General features: G+C 42.1%; 1 long non-coding RNA gene across 1 annotated transcript; it reads left to right on the top strand.

Moving 5' to 3' along the window:
- Positions 1-43: 43 nt before the first annotated feature.
- LOC128148309 (uncharacterized) lies at positions 44-943 on the top strand. The gene is made up of 2 exons (XR_008237250.1): positions 44-487; positions 654-943. It is a non-coding gene; the product is annotated as an uncharacterized LOC128148309 (long non-coding RNA).
- The last annotated feature ends 19,268 nt before the right edge of the window (positions 944-20,211 follow it).

Below are 20,211 nucleotides of genomic sequence, written 5' to 3'. Positions count from 1 at the left end.
GTCCCCGCGGGCAGCAGGCGCGTCGCCAGCCCCGCGGGGGAAGCGCCAGGGGCGCCGAGCTGGCCGGGGAGGCCGCGGGGCAGCCTCGGGGCCCGGGGGCGGGGCGGGGGTGCTGGCCCTGCGCCGCCTCCCGCGACCTTGTTCACTGGGCAGGGGCCGGGCAATGTCAGCGGCGGGGCGGCCTTGCCAACCTCCAAGGGCGCCCGCGCTCCTCCCGCTCCCCATTGGCCGCTGAGGGGGGATCCGGCCTTCCAGAGGCAGCCAATGGGCGCCGGGGGTCCCCCGGGCTGCGGGGAGCGGGCCCGGCCCGCCCGGCGCGGGCGGCGGCCGCTGGCAGCTGTAGCGGCAGCCGCGTTGCCGACCGTGAGGGGTTACGCTGGTGTCCTGTGGGTTAACCGGCGGGGGAGCCGTCTCTCTGCACCAAGCGCAGGGGATGCGAGCGGTGGAATCACTGAAAGTCCGGGGTCGGCGCAGAGAAGGCGCGGAGGTGTGACGGGGGCAAAATTAGATCCTAACCACGGGCCTGGGTCGGGGCCCTTGGCTTGTAGGTCATCGCTGTGACCCGGATTAATAGTGACCAAATATCTGGAGACAGCTGGTTCGGTGACGCACTAGTCCCAAATCGCCATGTGACCCTTATTTACTCTCTCTAGAGCTGACCTAAGAGGTGACTGACCGAACGGCTCTCTGGCGGTCACCTCGCCTCCCGGGATCACGGATGAGCTAGGGAGAGCCTGCACACCTTTCCTCTTCACCGGAGAGGCAGCTTTGATCTCCAGCGCTGCCTGGCTTTTCCCCAAGGCTCCCAGTCCACTTCACTAAAGGCAGGCTTTGCATAATGCATCGAAGAATGGAGTTAATGTCGGCAAAGGACTTTCTGACATCCTAAATCTTGGGCAGTAGCAGCAAGAGCATGTGGCAATAAAACAACGATACAAAAGAATATAGCCTTAACGTTTACATATAAGTCCTCAGGCCAATCTTTATATGTGTGTGTTTCTAGACACACAGAAATATGTATACTTTTTTTCATGGGAGGGAAAATATTCATATACTTAGTTTACTAGGCAGAGGAGAACACTTCAGCTTATCACTAGATTTTTTTTTTTAACTTTATCTCATTTTTGTCTTCCTAGTCATTATGTCTGTTATCCCTGCTTACTGTTCTGTTCCCACTGTACTACTCCCACTGTACTTTCTGGTTTATTATTTTATTGGGTAAGTTACTCTGTTACCGTTCCGTCAGATATATTATGTTTTACCACAGTGATTGAATGTTGGCATATGAAACGAAGCCAAATGAAGACATCTAATAATAACAAATGTAACCATTTTGATTTTTCCTGCAGTTGCCAGAAGTTGAAAATTTAAGAATAGATGTTGGAGTTTGCTTTTGACTGTTTTAACTTTGTTTGCCTGCAAGTTGCAGATGACTCATGGAAGTAAAAATACCATACAAAGTTGTTTAAATTATGGAGCATGTGTAGGATAGCTTTTGTTTTGTTTCATGTTCTTCCTGAAGCCACTAATCAATGGCAAGCAAGAATCTCAAGAGTGACACTTTGCAATAAAATCTGAGTCAAGAAAGTCCTCCACGCTAGGCAGTTATTCTAGTTTATAAGGCCACTATTTCTGTTCCTATTGAGATACTTTATTTTAATCTGCTGGTGTGCTGGCCCTGCTTAACATAAGTAACTTGAATAACCTTTCTGAGTAGTTGTATTACACGCTCTGTTCTGAATAGGGAAAAAGTCTGCTAGGAATAATTCCTGTTGTTTACGTTCCTTTTCTTTACAGCAACTTGTTTTCTCATAGTTTTGCTGGTAGTTATATGCAGTAAGGGATGAACAAAAATCTTACATATTCATTTTAGCTCTGAACAAACAGTGTAATTATAGTTGCAGGAAATATAGGAAGTGTATTGCCTTCCCCAATTATTAAAAGGGCAAGGCTCCAGTAACCCAAAACCTGGATGCTTTTCAAATCAAACCAAACTTCTACAAGAATTTTATACATCAGCAGTGCAACAACTAGCAGAGTTTTATTGCTCCAGTGAGCTTCTGGAAGAAGCGTGTCTGCTTCAAAATGCAAATTTGCTTCTCGCTCTTTGTATGATGGGTTATATATTACAGTAGGTTCTGAACTATATAACCTTCCATTCTTGTAAACATAAATGATATATCTGATATATAAATGATATATAAATAATTGTCAGGGATGTCCTGAATATTGGGCAAGACAGTTAAGTTTTAGGCACAAAGGTAACAATATAAGGAAGAAGTTCTCTACTGTGAGGGTGGTGAGACACCGGAACAGGTTGCCCAGCGAGGTTGTGGATGCCCCATCCCTGGAAGTGTTCAAGGCCAGGCTGGATGGGGCTTTGAGCCATCTGGTCTAGTGGAAGGTGTCCCTGCCCATGGCAGGCGGGTTGGAACTAGATGACCTTTAAGGACCTATGAATGTATCAGGATTCATGGTCAGCCAAGCTGCATGTGAAGAAGACTAGGCTGTGAAAATTGTAACCACTTCAAATAACTCCACAATCTATCTTGACTGCAGTACTGTTTGTTCTCACTTTATTTCCTCTCCAAACCACCGTTTCCCCCTTCCTCCTGAAGCCCCAGTGCACGTGACGGTTACAAGCGCAGGTGTCGGAGAACAGGATTTTGATGGTGAAAGACAGTGCCAGATTCTGAAGTGCAGCATTCGTCAGATGGGGTCTCATTTCTGCTGCTTTAATATTTTAACTTTCCTCTTCTGAACTGTCCTGGGGGAAGTTTTGAAAAGGCAGTAACGCTTTCAGTTGCTCGGTCACAGTAATGTTTTGCCAACTATCCTTAAGAAAATGGAGCTGCATTAACATTCTGCTTTTTTGCACAACAGCTGGGTCTAGAAGAGTGAAACAAATGAAGCCCAGATTCCTGTCCATTTGTTTCCTAATTGCTATCCATCACAATCAGCTGTCTCCCTCCTCAATGTTCCTTATGTCCTCCCCACTGCTGGAGACACAACATGCTGTACTTAGGTCAGAGCCGTGTTCATGGCTAGCCAGAACCCATGATAAGTGGCCATGTTGCTGATGTCTAATAGAAGGTGTCTTGACAGATTTTGCCCTACCTTTTTCTCCCATGGGGACACAAATTTAAGGCTCTTCTTCCTAACCCACCTGCCAACAAGTGCTGGAGACACAATATGATGTGCTGGGCTGGGTACCCTCTCCTGACCAGCCAGAATACGTGTGACAACTAGTGGGGTTGCTGCTGTCTAGTAGAATGAGTCTTGGCCGAATTTCCCCTGCCTTTTCCTCAGTGTGGACCAAAATTTGAATCTCTCCTCCCTAAACCATCTGCCAGTTTGTACAAAGTTTGTAGGAAGTTGATTCAAATTTGGTTGAAATGGGTAGGAGGGTTGGTGTGGCAAACAGGTGAACAGGCAACATTACTGAAGTTTTTTCCCTTGGGAAACCAGAGGGAAAAAACATTTTCTACTAGGGACAAAGGCAACTTCTAATTCAGCTTTTGTAAGGAAGGGAAAATGATGACCCCAGGAGGAGCAGTAAGTCAGGGTAGAAATTGATGGTAGCACTAGAAAGTTTTGAATGTAAGCGGAAGGAATGGGCTGATGACTGAAGGGCATGAGCTGTATTCGCAGCACTTCATGAAATTTCCAGCAGTACCATGGGAAAAGCACTTACCCTCTGCCTGCAGGTGGGTCTGCATTTAGGCAATTGGATTGATACTATAATCTACTAATGCGTTTGTTTTCTAAATATTCATGCGGCCCTTCGCATGGAAAAAAAGACAGAAATAGCATTACAAACAAGGGTCATATCTTCCCGTTCTCATCTTTCTGTCACCTAACGCTGCAGCTGGAGGAGCTGTCAAGCTGCCGAGGGCTCCCGGCGCGGCCGAAAATAGCCAAAGTAGGTGAAAGGTTGTGGAGCAGCACACAAACAGGCTGGTGTGCCCAGCCCCGCTGCCGGTTCAGTGAGGGAAAGGTCCTGCAGCTGCGCCAGCACTTGCGCAATCTCCCCTGCTCGCTCATAGTTTGCAAAAGTCAAGAGTACAGTAGCTGGATCATTTTACTGCTGGAGCTGCGGCCAGCCGGCAGCCTGTTTACAGCTGGAGCTGTAAACACCAGGATGCGCATGGCAACCCAGCATCCCTGAACAGGAGACACCCTTTTTCCTCATTCCCTGCCTTTGTTATCCATGTCTGAAATTGTGTGTCAACTGCTTTAAAATCAAGGACAAGGAGAATGGATCACTGCTTTCAAAATTGCTTTTCCAAAAAATAGCGAGAGGCTTGCACAAGATTAACTGTGGGTGTTTCAAACTTGGAGTGTAGAGATAGTAGAGAAGGAGAAAACTGTTTTGGAGTATAGCTGTACCCTTCAGGAAAAAAAAACGAGGACTCAAACTGTGATAAAATATTGCTCAAAAGTGTTTATCTTGAAAAGCTTGTCACTAGAACATGTTGAATTCAGGAGTCTGCTTACTATGTAGGAGAATAGTAATCTTCGGCCAAGTACACCATTGCAGAGGAAATAGAGGTGAACTCTCACTGTGGGCTGGCACTGATATAAAGTATATAGCTGGACAAAAAAAAAGTCCTTCTCCAGCCTCAGCTAGCTACCATAGCCGTTCTTGTGGAAAAGCATGTGGCATCCTCTATGAGAGCTGCTGATGCAGAGGAAAAAACAAGAGGAAAGGTATCGTCAGGACAGCCATCACTCTGGGCCACGGCTGCCTTTGTTGTGAACAGCCCTGCTCTGGAGAAGAGCACTGGGGAAAAGGTGGACAACTTGTGAAAAATCAGAAAAAAGTGAATGTTACCAAAAGAATACAACTTTTAAGGCCTAAATATGTTTCAGCAGAATCAGAAAACATTTATATTTTTCTGTAGGAACATGGGAAGGGAGTTAGTGGAACAAGGTGAATCAATTTAAAAGTTTTGGATTCGAAATCTTAAGAAACACCTCACCCTGAGAAGAAGGAGCTCTGGCTTCACCTGTAACCGTTACACGAGTCATGGGCTTTGAACTGGTGCACATACTGCTTTTCCTTTCCAGTGTGGACCACTCTGGGTGAGGATGAGATGTTTTTGCTGAGTCTTTTATATCATCAGCTGTGCTTGTTACTGTTGACTGTAGCAGGACACTTGGTAAAGTGGATGTGGTGGCTTGAGTTTCTGCTCTGAATGATAGCCTTGAACTGTTACTCCAGGTTATTTTGTCTGGGGCTGATCTTAGAAAGCATTCTGTTTCCCCAGTTGTTCCCTCTCAGCATTTCTTTCATCAGATCTGGAAGAATTTTTTTATTTTAGTGTCTGACATCGTAGGAACTTGAATAAGAAATTTAGCCTAGGAAATACTGAGATATGACAAGAGACATCATCTAGAAGAGGTCTCACTATGGTGCTGTCTGGCCACCCTTTCAAAAGAGATGTGGAGTTTATGGTATTGCTGGAATGCCGTTTCCCGCGGTGTTTGGGATTACCCAAGGGAAGTTTGTTTCCTGTTTGCAACATTGTGACTATTATTACTGAAGTGTGAACTCACAAATATTGGTAAGTTGATCTCATAAAGACTGAGTTTCCATAATGTACTTTACAGAAGATAGCCACACAGTAAGCCTATGGGAGTTTACTTGTTTGATGAAATCTATAACCACAGGCTAAGCCATAATAGCAGCAGTTAAATATGAAAATGAAGCTTGTGTATTAAAATAGTCCTGATAAAGAACCAGTACAATAAAAAATGTTGCACTGCACAATTAAAATTGTTTGCCATTGGGTCCGAATAAGTACAACAATATCTTTGTGTCATATGACTAACAGCTATCTAATTATGGGTAAATCATCAATGCAACATTGCTGGAACGTTAAGAAGAGCCTAAACAAGGGAAGCTCTCCATTAACTGTGGAACCGTGTTAATCTCATGGTATACTAGAGTCTAGCAAAATACACAGAGTTTCAGTATGCAGTATTAGTATGTTTTCTTTTTACAGTAATTCTTTTAATATTCTTTATTACTCTATCCACATTGGCATTTTCAAATTCATTTTTCAATTTAGTGCTCATCTAATAGTCACTGAACTGAAAAATGAAATCATCAGAGCTATAGTGGTAGTTGGTGTCCAAGATTTCAGTCTACCTAAAGTGACATAAAAACCCCCACTAGTTTAATATTTCTTTATTTCACTCGTTGAAGTTATACCAATACTCGAAATGAACTGTGGTGATTATATTTATACACAGGCATTCATGAACATACATTTTATTTAGTTTTTACATGGGAAAAGACCCTTAGACATTCAAAAATACTGAATGAAGAAAGCAGAGTTTTAACTGACGTATTTGCCTATTTTGAAAAAGTTCAAAATGTGTGCAAATACAAATCTTGATTACCTACTATCTGGAGTATAATACCTGGGTTCAAATAATCAGCTATATGTTTGCAGGCATTGGTTTCACAAAGCTGCCTTTGAAAGAAAATATTTCAACCTATTAACAGTAGGATACAGTCTGTGAAATAGAGATGAAAAAGTCTTTGTCTCTTGTGAGATCAACTGAATTATAAATTTAGATGGAAAATGTTATGTTATTAACACGATAGATTTTCACTGCACAAAAATAGATTCATTGAAATGTGTAAGATCTCCCTTTACACCTGCTAGGAAACGTAATTTCCTTTTACATGCTCACACTACTACTGTTGAAGGGTGAATTGTCAAGTCTCCCATGTCATGGCTAGTCATTATTAATAAATATTTAAGTAGGGTTGAATATTTGGGGATTTCCTCATTCCCAGAAAGAAATATAAGCTTACTCTCTATTTCATTCAGTACTGGAGAAATGTTATGAAATTTTAATATTCAGATCAAGCAATAAATCTACTATAAACCACCAGAAGATACTCCAGCCAAAAGAAAACTTGGTAACCACCACAAGAGACCTTGCTAGCTTTCAGTGAGTGCTGAGAGGGAGGGCAGTGCTTTCCCCCAGGGCAGCTGCTGGAGCACCAGTTTTCCCTCTGTTTTCCACTCCAGATATGCTATGTGGAAGCCTGAAAACCTGTTTCTTATTTGCAACTCCCTATATGCTGAAGCTTAAGAAACAGTGATAAGGAAGTTATCAAAAAAGCAACCTGGAATTCAGAAAAGCATATGTAGTTCCAGCAAGAACAGGATAACAATTTGAGCAAGGTACTTCAACTGATATTGCGTGGGTGTTGCCACACTGAAGTGAACAAGGATATCTGTATTTATTTCTATGGGTATTTTAGGTTGTCTTAGAGCATGTACATTGAGTGATGTATATGCTAATCTCCTCTCAGATATGGAAACGCAGAGTTTTTAAATTGTAAGCATTTAAGTTAAAATGTAAAATCCTTGCTGGATTCAAATCAGTGCCAAGAATCCTAGTTGGGATGTGATCTTTACTGAAAGTGACCTCCTTTAAGGCCTTGAGAAAAATCAGAGATTTTGTAAAAGTGAACTAATAAAGATGCTTCTATCACTTCTCCCATTAAAACATCTTAGTCAAACCTTCATTACACTTTTGACGCTCCTTGTGAAATACAGTAAGTGGATATGGTATCTGCCCTTTCCATGAAAAAGCTTCAAAGGAGTGGTGGACTGCATTTTGAAAAGCAGTCTGTAATTTTGTGTGAGCAGTTTTGGCTGCTTAATAAAGGCTGTGAGACTCTGGAGCTCTGAGAGACTTCAGTCAGAGTTGTGAACCTGTATCACCTTGAAAAATTACGTGCTAGGTCTGACCAACATCCTGAATTTAACTGTACTTTTGAAAATGTGGGATAAATTTCCACCCCAAGTCACTCAAAGACGACAAATTACAGCATTTTGACTCCCAGAATTTTCTCTTTCACATAAAAAGGGTATGTGTGCCCTGTTTAACCATTCCTGGAGAAATCTATCTAAAATTGTACTTTTGAAACATCCAGATAATTCTAGCCCTTTACAGTCAGTTCATGTTTCAAATCTTGTTCCAAATGCTTGAATGCCTTGGAGCAGAGAAGACCCAGAGGGAACACATAAAATTATAGAGGAAAGGCACCAATTCACTCTTGCTGAGCAGTAATTTGGTTTGGTTTAGTAACCTGTGAAGTGGTTCACTAAAATGATGAACTTTAAGGAAACTGTAAAGAGTGTGATTATTGATATCTGCTGTAGGTGACCTTTATGTGCCGAAAAGATCATGAGGTAGTCAAGACAAAAAAATTACAACCTCCTTTTCTTCTTCTCTCTAACGGTCTGAAATTGAAAAATCGAATCTATTGAACCCCAGTTAAAAGTTAGGACAGCCAAATAAAACAAGCCTACAACCTGCAACTTGCAGTTTTCCAAGTATGATATTTATATACCTTAGAGACTAAATGCTCCTGCTTGAAGGAGTTGTGACTCACCACCCTCATCTGAACATAAATCACTTCAGGTTATTTCCATCCATTCACTACCTCTTCCATTAACTTCCCCCTCTATGGTAAGAAATGCATTCCAACATTTCAAAAGGAATAGATAAAGGCACAAATGCAGATCATACAAAGCTTTTTCTCCTGATTCTTTTTTCAGCACTGTTATAAAGACTGGGCGCCTTGCTATCTTCCCTACTTCTGAGTATCTTTCTGGCTGCTCTTTGTTTGCTGTTTGTATTAACATAATCTAAACTCCTGCCAGTGTTGTCAAATTTATACTGGTATTGATCAGCTTGCAGGATATGGTTAATGCTTTAGCATCATAGTTCCTGGCATTACCTCAATATATAACAGGTAACATTTCAAATGCATTAGCTATGCAGGTGACATTTTAACTCTCCTTAGGAGCATCTCTCACAGTTGTACAAAGTCAGTGTGCCAATTACCACAGCATTCTGAGGGTGGCATTTTAAGTGTCACTCGTCAGCTTGGTAAGGGACCAAAAATGCAGTAGCATGCCATTGGGTATGTCCTGTGACACAGGCATTGCCTGGGTGTGCTAGATGCTGGGAAATGCTGAAGGGCACCCAGGCCAGAGCCAGAAAAGCATTGTTTTCCTTGATGTAAATAGCCTTTAACAATCCCATTGTAATCACATCAGTTGAATTATTTTTTCCAGAGCTTCCTTTGGAAAGGGACCCTGCCTGGTCCCGTCCTATCCTACTCTTTTCATTTTAATAAGCATGTTTTCCAGAAGTACACTGAGAAATGTGACTAGTGTTTGAAATACGTGGTTGCCTTACTCTTCCCATTTTTTCCATTAGGAAAGTTATTAACTTCAGAATTTTTTAAAAGTTAATTTTATGTCTGATACACTGTTTACACCATGGTCAAAAGGATGTGTTTCCCAGTTCTAGTAGAAGTGTATGGACTGTCTCCTCCTAGCTGCTGTGTGTATTTGCTACATAGCTTAGTTTGGCCTAAGAGGAAGATTTTATGCTTGCAGAACAGATTTGTTCTGTGTTATGACTGGGAAACTGAGCTGTCACCAGCAGTGTTCAACCCAAACTTTCAAATTTTTTTAAAGTATTTGGGGATGTGACAGCTGTGTGTCTGAAAGTAGGTTAAGAGAAGTTGTTTACAGAAGAGGACAGGCTTGGTGTGCTCACTGTCTACTGCATTGTGGAAGAGCTTGCTGTGATGTTCTGTACTTGTCAGAGTTCAGGTAACGACTGACAAGTTCACGTATGAGTAAAATGGACGATATTCAGCAGGATGGTATGAAATCTTCTTGCCAACTGCAAATAGCACTAAGCATGATGCATAGGTGTTGCAATGTGAGATATTAGAGGGGATCACTGGGACATCCCTGAAATGATGGGTTAACTTCTCAGCAAGAGGGAAGTTCTATATGTGCTATTTCCAGTTACTGGATAGCATGTGAATGACTGTGAATGAAGTCCTAATCTGGAGTCCACTGCATTCAGTTAAATGTTTCCAGTCATTTTAGCTGTAGTCTTCAGTGGGAACTGGATCAAACCTCTGTAAGGCAAAATGCCCAGTGACAGGAAAAAGTCAGTTTTAGGCTTGATATTTTAAAATTTTCAATCATTTTTAACAACATTCAGAAAATTATTTTGGAGTCTGATTTGCCCCTTGTTCAGCTTCCTACATTACACATAGATTAATTCAATGAGTTGAAAATTGTTTTCTTATGACTGTCTAACTTGAGGAAGACAGTGACCTAGGCCACCTTTACAGCAAGGAAAAATAAAACAGACATTCATATTCTTGTTTTGAAACCCTTTTCTGTGTGTGTTTTGTTCTTTCTGGCTAAAATAAGCAATACTTTGGTTTTAAAAATGCTATGAAGTTGTTGTGTCCATCATCGGTCACGGACTGTCAGAGGAAAGAAGCACAGGTGTCTGAACTGAGAGACACCAGCAGGGAGATCTGGGACCCGGTGCCAGGAACTAGGAGGCAGGAAGGGAGGGTGAACTGAAGAAACCCCCTGTGAGCACCAACATCTGAGTGCACTCTGAGATCAGGAGGGAAGCGGGGGACACCTAACCCTGGAACCGCTGAATGACACAGCAGTGTTACCTGTCTCCTCTCCAGATGCCTTGTACTAAGTAGTAAGAAAATATTAGAAAGGTAGGATGGAGCTCTGCATGGAAATCTTTAACACATTGAGTGTTGCTTTAGGCAAGATCTCAGTGAAGACAGCCTCCTTCTTTTCAGTCAGCTGTTGGGGTCATGGCCACCACATTCTGTTAGAGAGCTCTTGTGAGCTTCCCAGACTAGACATGCATGACACATTAGCTTCACTAAGCCATCCCAGTTGTGTCCATACAGTATAGACTCTTTCTAGGACAGATATCCCATATAGTGGTCCTATCAAGGCCTTTTTAGGGTTCATACCACTATGATACAAAGGGCTCTGAGTAGCTGTTGCTATTACGATTCAGCACCTCATAGCTGATGACTGATAAGAGATGGTGTTGCTGGGGTCTTTTGGTATTGCAGAAGGAGAGGAACAGGAATAGAAAGTGGTCTTAAGAACCATACTCAAAACAAGACTAGTCAGAAGACGAGACATGGATTGTAAGTGCTGCACACTTTATTCCTAGCAAGGCACACAAGCCTCCTTCATTGTTCAGGTCAAAAAATCTTTACTTTCTTTATTCCCTCAGACTTTGGATAGATGTTCTTGCTATCAGTATGAACAATGGTTTTTTCCGTGCCTCAGTGATGTATAGATGTTTAGAAAACTCCCTAGACTTTTTACAGGTGTAACTCCATTGCCTGCTTTACCTTAAATTCTGAAACAGTACTCAGCAGGGAATCAGATGCAGGCCACCTCAATCTAGACAGTAAGACTTGGTGAAACACGGTCAAAAGTCTTTATGGCCCTTCAAAGAATTGCATAAATTATGTGTCCTATAGCAACAGTCCTTAGCTCTAAGCTACACAAAATTCTTTGAAAGTTTTTCACACCTCACTCTGGCCTTTTGTGTTAGTTCCTAAATCAAGACTGTAAGCTTTCTGCCCAGTTAGTCAACATCTGGAGAGAACAACCCAAAGCTACTATTTGCTACTGCCTGCAGACATCCAGTCTGAAGATCCAAGTCAATGAAGTCATCTCTCATTATAGAATGGTATCCAAAATGATCAGAAGCTGAAGTGTTTGCAGAATAAAAAAGAATCTGAGCAGGTTGTCACAGAGAATGACTCTGGAAGACAGCTTGACTGCCTCTTTAAGAAGATTAGAGGAGAGGACACAAACATAGCTGACCCTCCTCTTTGTGCTGGCTTAGGGAATGGTCCCTGGGATATTATGAGAGTTGGTGTCCATAGAGGCCAATGCCCACAACTTGAGGCTTGGCACCTCTATGCACCTCTGAGTGTGGTAGAGAATAGGGTTAATTTGGGGAAGAGGAGAGGATGCCTGAATGGAAGACCTCATGCGTTATCGTTTAGGGAAGTTGTTTTTCAGTCAACTGCACACAGATGCTTACCATTTGGCACAGGGGTTGTTGAGGAATGGGAGAGCTCTGCTCAGCAGTGGAGTGAGAACAGTAGGCACAGCTGAAGTAAGGGCTGGGCTTAGAAGGCACTGGAGGCATGTTTTTGTATGAACCCCTGTGTCAGGGCCTTTGCAGATTGGATGAAGTTGGGATGAGGGGTGTGCAAGGCTGGTGGGTCATAGGTGGACACTAAATCCTCAGTCCCAGCCGCCACTGCCCGTGGGCAGTATTCAGCACTGGGTTCAGAGCCAATATCCTATGCTCTATATTCGGGCGGGTAGTGGTGTTAGAATTAGGGTAGAGTTACAGTTAGGGAAAGGAAGAATGAAAGGAAAATTGAAAGAACCTAGATACCATCGTGTCCTGTATGATCTGCATGGGCACGGACAGGTCTGGTGTTGATAGCGCACTTAGACAACATTTTCATTTATGTACTCAGGTTATGTATTTTCTTGCGGGCACTAGTCACTTTGCTATTTTTTACTTTAAGGATTATTTCAGATTCATGTTTAGGGAATGAAAGAAACCCAGAGTGGTTTTGTACCACCTATATAATTTAAAGTTCAGATGAGAGTTGGTAACCATACAGGACAATGGTTTATGATTTGTTTCAGTGAAGACTTTAGCCACAAACTATGTTGAAGGCAATGGTTTGGATTCCAAATGGGATTATGAATGGCAACCATTATGGAAGCCAAACAGCTTCTCTCTCTAATTTCCACCTTCACAGAACTATCAGTGGGGTGGCACTTTCTTTACAATGGCTTGAGTATGAAGCAACATGAAACACTTCAGCTCCATTTCTCTAACTTTTTTGACTTCTATCAACAATATATTTAATATATTGAGACTTTTGAGGGTGACACTGCCAAAAAAAAAATCTTGAGGTTGATTTTTGCTGTAGGCCTGTATCAAACTGACTGTCTTGATGGGAATTTACAGCCCTGAACATCAATCCACAGAGTGGACTGTGTCAGGGAAGGCTCTGATGATAGTTAGCAAAGAGCCTTCTGGGAGGGTAACCTTCTGTGAAAGAACCCTAATGCAATAGCCCTGGAAGTCATGCCAGCTGGTGGAGGGTTGCAGGATAATTGCAAAGTGCATTGCTTGAGTGCATACTTTCCATATTTTTCCTTTCATAATGATCACCCAGTTCATTATCACAGAGAAACTTCTACAATTATTACAAAGAAGCTTCCAACCTGCATTGACAATGGTGGAATTGTCTCAAGAAATAACATGTCTATGAAACAAGTTCTCTGTTAAATCCATATTGACAATATATGAATTGCACATTAACTTTTGCCTTAATTTCTGAGACCAAAGAGGGAGATGAAAGGGGTGTACCTGTGGGCTCCATTTCTGTTTAAATGTTGGAGAGAGAGAAGGGAGAATGCCTGAGAAGAGAAAAAAAAAAGGAAGTGATGGCAAAAAGGGAATAATTGAGTGGAAGAGAGAAAATGGAAGGAAGAAGTGGAAATAGATTCCTTGATGTGTTCTTCCTTACATCTTTTGGTTTTGTTTAACTTCCCTTATACTTTTACCTTATTCCACCTTTTTCTTTTCTCTGTTGTCCTTCACTATCAGTGACCTCAATGTTCTTTTGGTACAATCATTTTTGTAAATCGAGGAATTCATGTCCAAGACTGAGGTCTTTTTGAATACTATGAATCCTAAATTCAAAACTTTCTAGAGCATAAGAAATATTTCATTTGTTTTATTTTTGTTTCTATTGCTAGAAAAAATGCAGTTTAAAAGAAAAGGGTAAAAGAGTGATTTTTACTTGTGTTCATTTTCCTCTCTACTTACAAAAATATCTCTAGAACATCAGGGAACCTTATTTTAAAATGCTTTTTTACAATGTTTGTTTCACTTCATTCCATAAAGAATACTTGGTTGTCTCATGGTGAAGCATATTTTATGGTATCACCGTCTGTAGTTTTGGAACAAAAATTATCTATGTGAAATGTTGCCTGCATAGATGCCGCTGGGGGTGAGCGATAATGTAACCTCCAGGGTGAGGCAGTGCTGCCACCTGTGTTCATTCACTCTCCAACAGTTCCAGACCTTTTTTGAACCTTGACTCACAGAGAAAATTTCCCATCACCTAGTAGAGTAGAGTTACAGTCAGTGAAATGGCAAAAAAGAAGTTCTGCTTTGGAAGCAAAAAAAAGTCTCCATATGCAACCTATTTGTCCAGCAACACAAATAGAAGGGCTGATTTACCAGCCTGATGTTTCCAAGAAGCACTACATTTCATACCCATTGACTACCAGCCTGCTTGATCATGACTTTCACAGAAAGGTTTACATTCCTCTCTGAATGTTAATGTTTTAGTCCTTTTTTTTTCAAACATTACCTATTTTATTGAGTACTCAGTAATGTTTCACTATACTCCACCTCTACAAAAACCCCAAACCAGTCAACCCCAAACCAGCAAACCCAGCAAATCAACCCAAAAAGCTCTGCATCGTTTACGTACTGCTTGTGATTGTTTTTTCTGGTGTGTAATATTCTTCTGATGGACAGGGAAACAAACTCTGTCCTTCTGATCTGGAAAGCTTTATGATTAAAAGTTTTTGTGGAGGGAAAGGAAGATGACTAGCTAGAAGTGACTTATCTTCATAAATGATGTCAGATTTGAACTACCTGGGTAAAGATTAGATTTCTGATAATTTTTACAAAACAAATTGATAGGCTTCATTATATGAACATCATATCATGTAACATAACAGGCAGCACCTAGAAGAATAATGTCAAAACCAAATCTATAAAGTTTGAGCTACTATGGCTTATGAGCAACCTTTGATGTAACAGCATGGTTTCTCCAGTTCAGGTTCTGTTCTGCTGGTAGGTAAAGATGAACCTTTGCCCATTCTGTGAACAGTAAGATTCTTGAGGATACCAATTTTCTGTAAGTACAAACTCACATAACTTCTTTTCCTTGACAGAATACTGGTGAGAACTAACCCTAGTTCTGCAAAGAACTTCAGTGCAATTCTGCACTGAAGATGCAATGTGCGTAGGACAATGAACAAGGTAGTATATTATTATCATCTAGTTCCCAAGCAAACAGGCTGTGAGCATTTGAACTAAGTCTAGGCAGAATTAGAGCCTGGATTACACCTGCTGCATGACATAAAATTAAAGCTACTAGCTCACATAAATGGAAATTATTTAGTTTAAGAAGGATACGAAAGAGATATAAACATAGCTCAGACAAATTAGTTTTCAGTCAGAAGCATGGCAGTTGTAGGTGTTGATTCTTTGGAAACAGCCTATTTATGAAAACTAGGCAGCAATACAACAGCATGGCATTCCTATTTTACTCTGGGAGACAGTATTTAAATATCACCTTGCAACTGAACGCAATAAAATCAGAAATATTATTTACTATTCCATGGACTTCTCCCCCTCCTTACATCTGAATTCGTTGAAGACATGTTGTTTTTATCATTCACAAAGTGTCAACGTTTCAATGACACATAAATCTTTTCCCACCTTGGAAAGAAGCAGTTCCTGATTCATCTGCGTTTGTCTGAGAGCTTGCCATGCCTACACGTGACCAAGTATCCACATGCAGCATGATTTGTGTTTTGGCTCTGAGCAGAGATGGTAAGGGAAAACATGATATAGGTGTACAGAAATAGATTAGGTATTCGGGATTCCAAACAAGTCGTTGTCAGATCTAATCTAGGCCTCTGGTCAAGCTATACCTGTTTTGTCTTTTAACACAGACAAGTTCTGTAATATTTTCGGGGAAAATGCTACAGAGTTGAAAATGAAAACTTCCATAGGAATTCAAGTTTATTCTTCTGAAATTATTTTATACATTCAAGTTTTCCATCTAAAATTTTCAAAGCTGTGCCAGTCTGCACTAACTGGAAGCCTGTTCCTTTGTTTAAATCAATACCAGCTAAGAAGTAAATGGGGGATGGTATTGCCACTAAATCTCTGTGTACGCTCCTTGTGCAAAAATGGAAGGAAATGTTTTTAGAACTGACAAATGCCTTTTATATGCCCAAGTTTCTGGGAGTGCAACTCAAAACATCTTAAATGGACAACTAATCCTTCTTTCAGAAAGTTGACTTCCAGACTTAACACTGAGCAACCAGACACTACTGTATCCCTAGTCTTTGGCATAGTGAAAATATCTGCTAGGGAAGCTGCTGCGAAACATAAAGGCTCGTTTTTCCTGGCCCAGAAAAACTATGGTTTTGCTAAGTGCTTTTAGCTAGAGTTTACTCCTGAAATGTGGAAAATCTTGCCGTGCACTGTGTGAACACGATTTATGTAGCTGTTAGAAGAAATGTATGTTGTAGCCATTCTTGGTAAATAATCAGAGAGAAAACTTGGAATTTAGCAAACTCCATAAGTTAATTGTATTCTAATAAATGAAGAAGCAAAATTTTGTAAAAACAGTGTTATTTTGTCTAGAAAGCAAAAGGCTTTGAAACGGACAGTAGACATTATTACAATGGATGAATTCTGGCTATGTTCTTCAAGACATCCCACCCTAGCAGATTTCTGTGGTAGTGTAGGATGTCATGACAGTTAACCCAGCCTAGGTTAGATATGCCTGTGTGGAAATGTCTGAGCTCAGGGCTGTTGCCTGCTGAGATCCTGAAATGTTTTCTTCCTATAATGCCAATCCTTTATTTTGCCTGGTTGCTTTCAGTCATACTTAAGACTCCTATTTACAGTTTTTATTTTTATTTGTTTTCAAAGTTTATAGTTGGTCATTTCAGTGTCTTTTGGTGTTCACTTAAGAATCTTTTTTTTTACGTTTCTTTGAATCATAATTACAGGTTTCTGAGCAGAAATAACAAATTTTCAAGAAAAGTCTTCAGGCTGCTTTAACAGTCCCTTACTTTTGCTTTTTACATTCCTGCACTGTGTCACCAGATATACAAAAAACAACCTATCATGGCACTATTATATATGACCAACAGGCAGCCCTACAAGGTGTGGAAAGTCTAATTATTTTGGAGGTGACTTTATTGCAAGTTCTAGAAAAAGTATCTTTCTTTTTCCTGAACATTTTGACCACTGTTTTCCTTATTAGTTGCAGGCCAGCTAAAATTTCTGATGGTGGCAGTAATGGTTTAAAATGAAACAGGAATCTTAGCTACAGCACACATAGTATTAAAAATATAGCAGAATGGGTCCAGTCCCAAGTCCCAAGTCCAGTCCCCACGCACAAAGAGATGACCCTCAGGTGACTTGGCAAAAGGAATCTGGGGTAGTTCTGTGGATCCTGCACAAAGGACTGCCAAACTTACGGAAGTCAGTTGATGTCAACAGAATAAAGCACGTTGCATAACAGGTTCAATATACAGCACAAATTTAGATAGTAATATCTGCAGAATAATAATGATAACACAGTAGGACATCAGCAAGCCAGGAGGTTCCTGGAGTGCACTGATGATAACTCTCTCCTCGAAGTGATAGAGGAGCTGACGAGGAGAGGTGCTCTGCTGGACCTCATACTCGCCAACAAGGAGGGGCTTATTGGGGATGTAAAGACCAAAGGTAGCCTGGGCTGCAGTGACCATGAGATGGTAGAGTTCAGGATCCTGAGGGCAGGGAGGCGGGTGAAAAGCAAGCTCACAACCTTGGTCTTCAGAAAAGCAGACTTTGGCCTTTGTTGTGGTTTAACCCCAGCCAGCGACTAAGCACCACGTAGCTGCTCACTCACTTCACCCCCCACCCAGTGGGATGGGGGAGAGAATCGGGGGCGGAGGGGAAGTAGAACTCATGCGTTGAGATAAGAACAGTTTAATACGACAGAAAGGAAGAAAATAATAATGATAATAATAACAATAATGAAATGACAATAATAATAAAAGAATTGGAATACACAAAACAAGTGATGCGCAGTGCAATTGCTCACCACTCACCAACCGATGCCCAGTCAGTTCCTGAGCAGCGATCTGCCCCCAGGCCAACGGCCCCCAGTTTATATACCGGGCATGACATCACATGGTCTGGAATATCCCTTTGGCCAGTTTGGGTCAGCTGACCTGGCTGTGTCCCCTCCCAGCTTCTTGTGCCCCTCCAGCCTTCTTGCTGGCTGGGTATGAGAAGCTGAAAAATCCTTGACTTAGTCTAAGTGCTACTTAGCAACAACTGAAAACATCAGTGTGTTATCGGCATTCTTCTCATACTAAATCCAAAACATAACACGATACCAGCTGCTAGAAAGAAAAATAACTCTATCCCAGCCCAAACCAGGGCAGCCTCTTCAAAGATCTGCTTGGAAGAGTCCTGTGGGATAAGGCCCTGGAGGAAATGTGGGGACAAGAAAGCTGGTTAATGTTCAAGGATTACCTCCTGCAAGCTCACGAGAGTTCCATCCCAATGAATAAGTCAGGCAAAAATGCCAGGAGCGCCATGTGGATAAAAAAGGAGCTCCTGACCAAACTCAAACACAAAGAGGAAGCCTACAGAGGGTGGAAGCAAGGATGGGTAACCTGGGAGGAATACAGAAACATTGTCCGAGCATCTAGGGATGAAGCTGGGAAAGCCAAAGCCCAAATGGAATTGAATCTGGCCAGGGATGCCAAAGACAACAAGAAGGGCTTCTATAAGTACCTAGGTGACAAAAGGAAGACTAGGGAAAATGTGGACCCATTGCTCAATAAGGTGGAGGACCTGGTTACACAGGACATGGAAAAGGCTGAGGTACTGAATGCCTTCTTTGCTTCCATCTTTACTAGTAAGACCAGCCTTCAGGAATCCCAGGTCCTAGAGGCCAGGAGCAAAGGCTGGAGCAAGGAAGATGTACCCTTGGTGGAAGAGAATCACGTCAGGGAATACTTAAGCAAACTGGACATACATAAGTCCACAGGCCCTGATGGATGCACCTATGAGTGCTGAGGGAGCTGGCAGATGTCATTGCAAGGCCACTCTCAATAATCTTTGATTGCTTATGGGAGAAGTGCCTGAAGACTAGAGGAAAGAAAATGCCACTCTTATCTTCCAGAAGGGCAAGAAGGAGGACCCAGGGAATTACAGGCCAGTCAGCCTCACCTCGATCCCTGGGCAGGTGATGGAGCAGCTAATCCTGGAAAACATTTCCAGCCACATGATCAACAAGAAAATCACCAGGATAGTCAGCATGGCTTCAGTACCGGGAAGTCATGCTTGACCAACTTGATAAAGTTCTATGATGAAATGACTGGCCTGGTAGATGGGGAGAGTGGTGGATATTGTTTACTTGGACTTCAGTAAGGCCTTTGGCACTGTCTCCCATAAGATCCTTATACACAAGCTGTTGATATATGTGCTGGATAAGCGGACAGGGAGGTGGGTTGAAAACTGGCTGAATGGCCAGGCCCGGAGGGTGGTGATAAGTGGCATGAAGTCTGTGCTGGACTCTTTCCAGTATGTCCATGTTTCTCTTCTACTGGGGAGCCTGGAACTGGACACAGTACTCCAGGTGTGGCCTCACCAGTGCTGAATAGAGAGGGAGGATCACCTCCTTTAACCTGCCGGCAACACTCCTCCTAACACAGCCCAGGATACCATCAGCCTTCCTTGCCACAAGGGCACATTGCTGGCTCATGTTCAACTTTGTATTCACCAGGACCCCAGATACTCTTCTGCAAAGCTGCTTTCCAGCTGGGTGGACCCCAGCATATGCTGACCCAGAGGGCTGTTCCTCCCCAGGTTCAGGACTTTGCACTTGCCTTACTGAACTTCATAAGTTTCCTGTCCACCCATTTCTATCAAGGTCCCTCTGGATGGCAGCACGACCCTCTGGTGTATCAGCCACTCCTCCCAGCTCCCAGATTTGTGTCATCTGCAAACTTGCTAAGGTTACACTCTGCCATATCATCTAGATCATTAATGAAGATGTTGACCCCTGAGGTACACTGCTAGTTCCTGGTCTCCGGCTAGACTTTGTGCTACAGATCACCACTCTCTGGGCCCAGACATTCAGCCAGTTTTCAGTATACTTCACTGCTCATCCAGGCCATACCTCATCAGGATCTTTATGAGGATCTTATGAGAGACAGTGCTGAAGGCCTTACTGAAGTCCAGGTGGATGATGTCTACTGCTCTCCCCTTGTCTTTATACTTTCTTTATACTTTGCCTCTAATTTCTCTTCGTAACTCCCTCACTATGGTTATCAGAGTGGCAGAGCTAAGTGCAGCAGTATACAGAGTTTTCAAAAAAGTGACCCTGTCAAAGAAAGAATCAATCCCACTACAGTTTTAAGGCCTTTAACTGAGAAATGTAAGAGG

The sequence above is a fragment of the Harpia harpyja genome, chromosome 1, assembly GCF_026419915.1.
Source record: "Harpia harpyja isolate bHarHar1 chromosome 1, bHarHar1 primary haplotype, whole genome shotgun sequence".
NCBI classification, from domain to species: Eukaryota; Metazoa; Chordata; class Aves; order Accipitriformes; family Accipitridae; genus Harpia; species Harpia harpyja.
The sequence above is the reverse complement of the archived record's forward strand: the minus strand, read 5'-3'. Positions and strand labels throughout refer to the sequence as shown.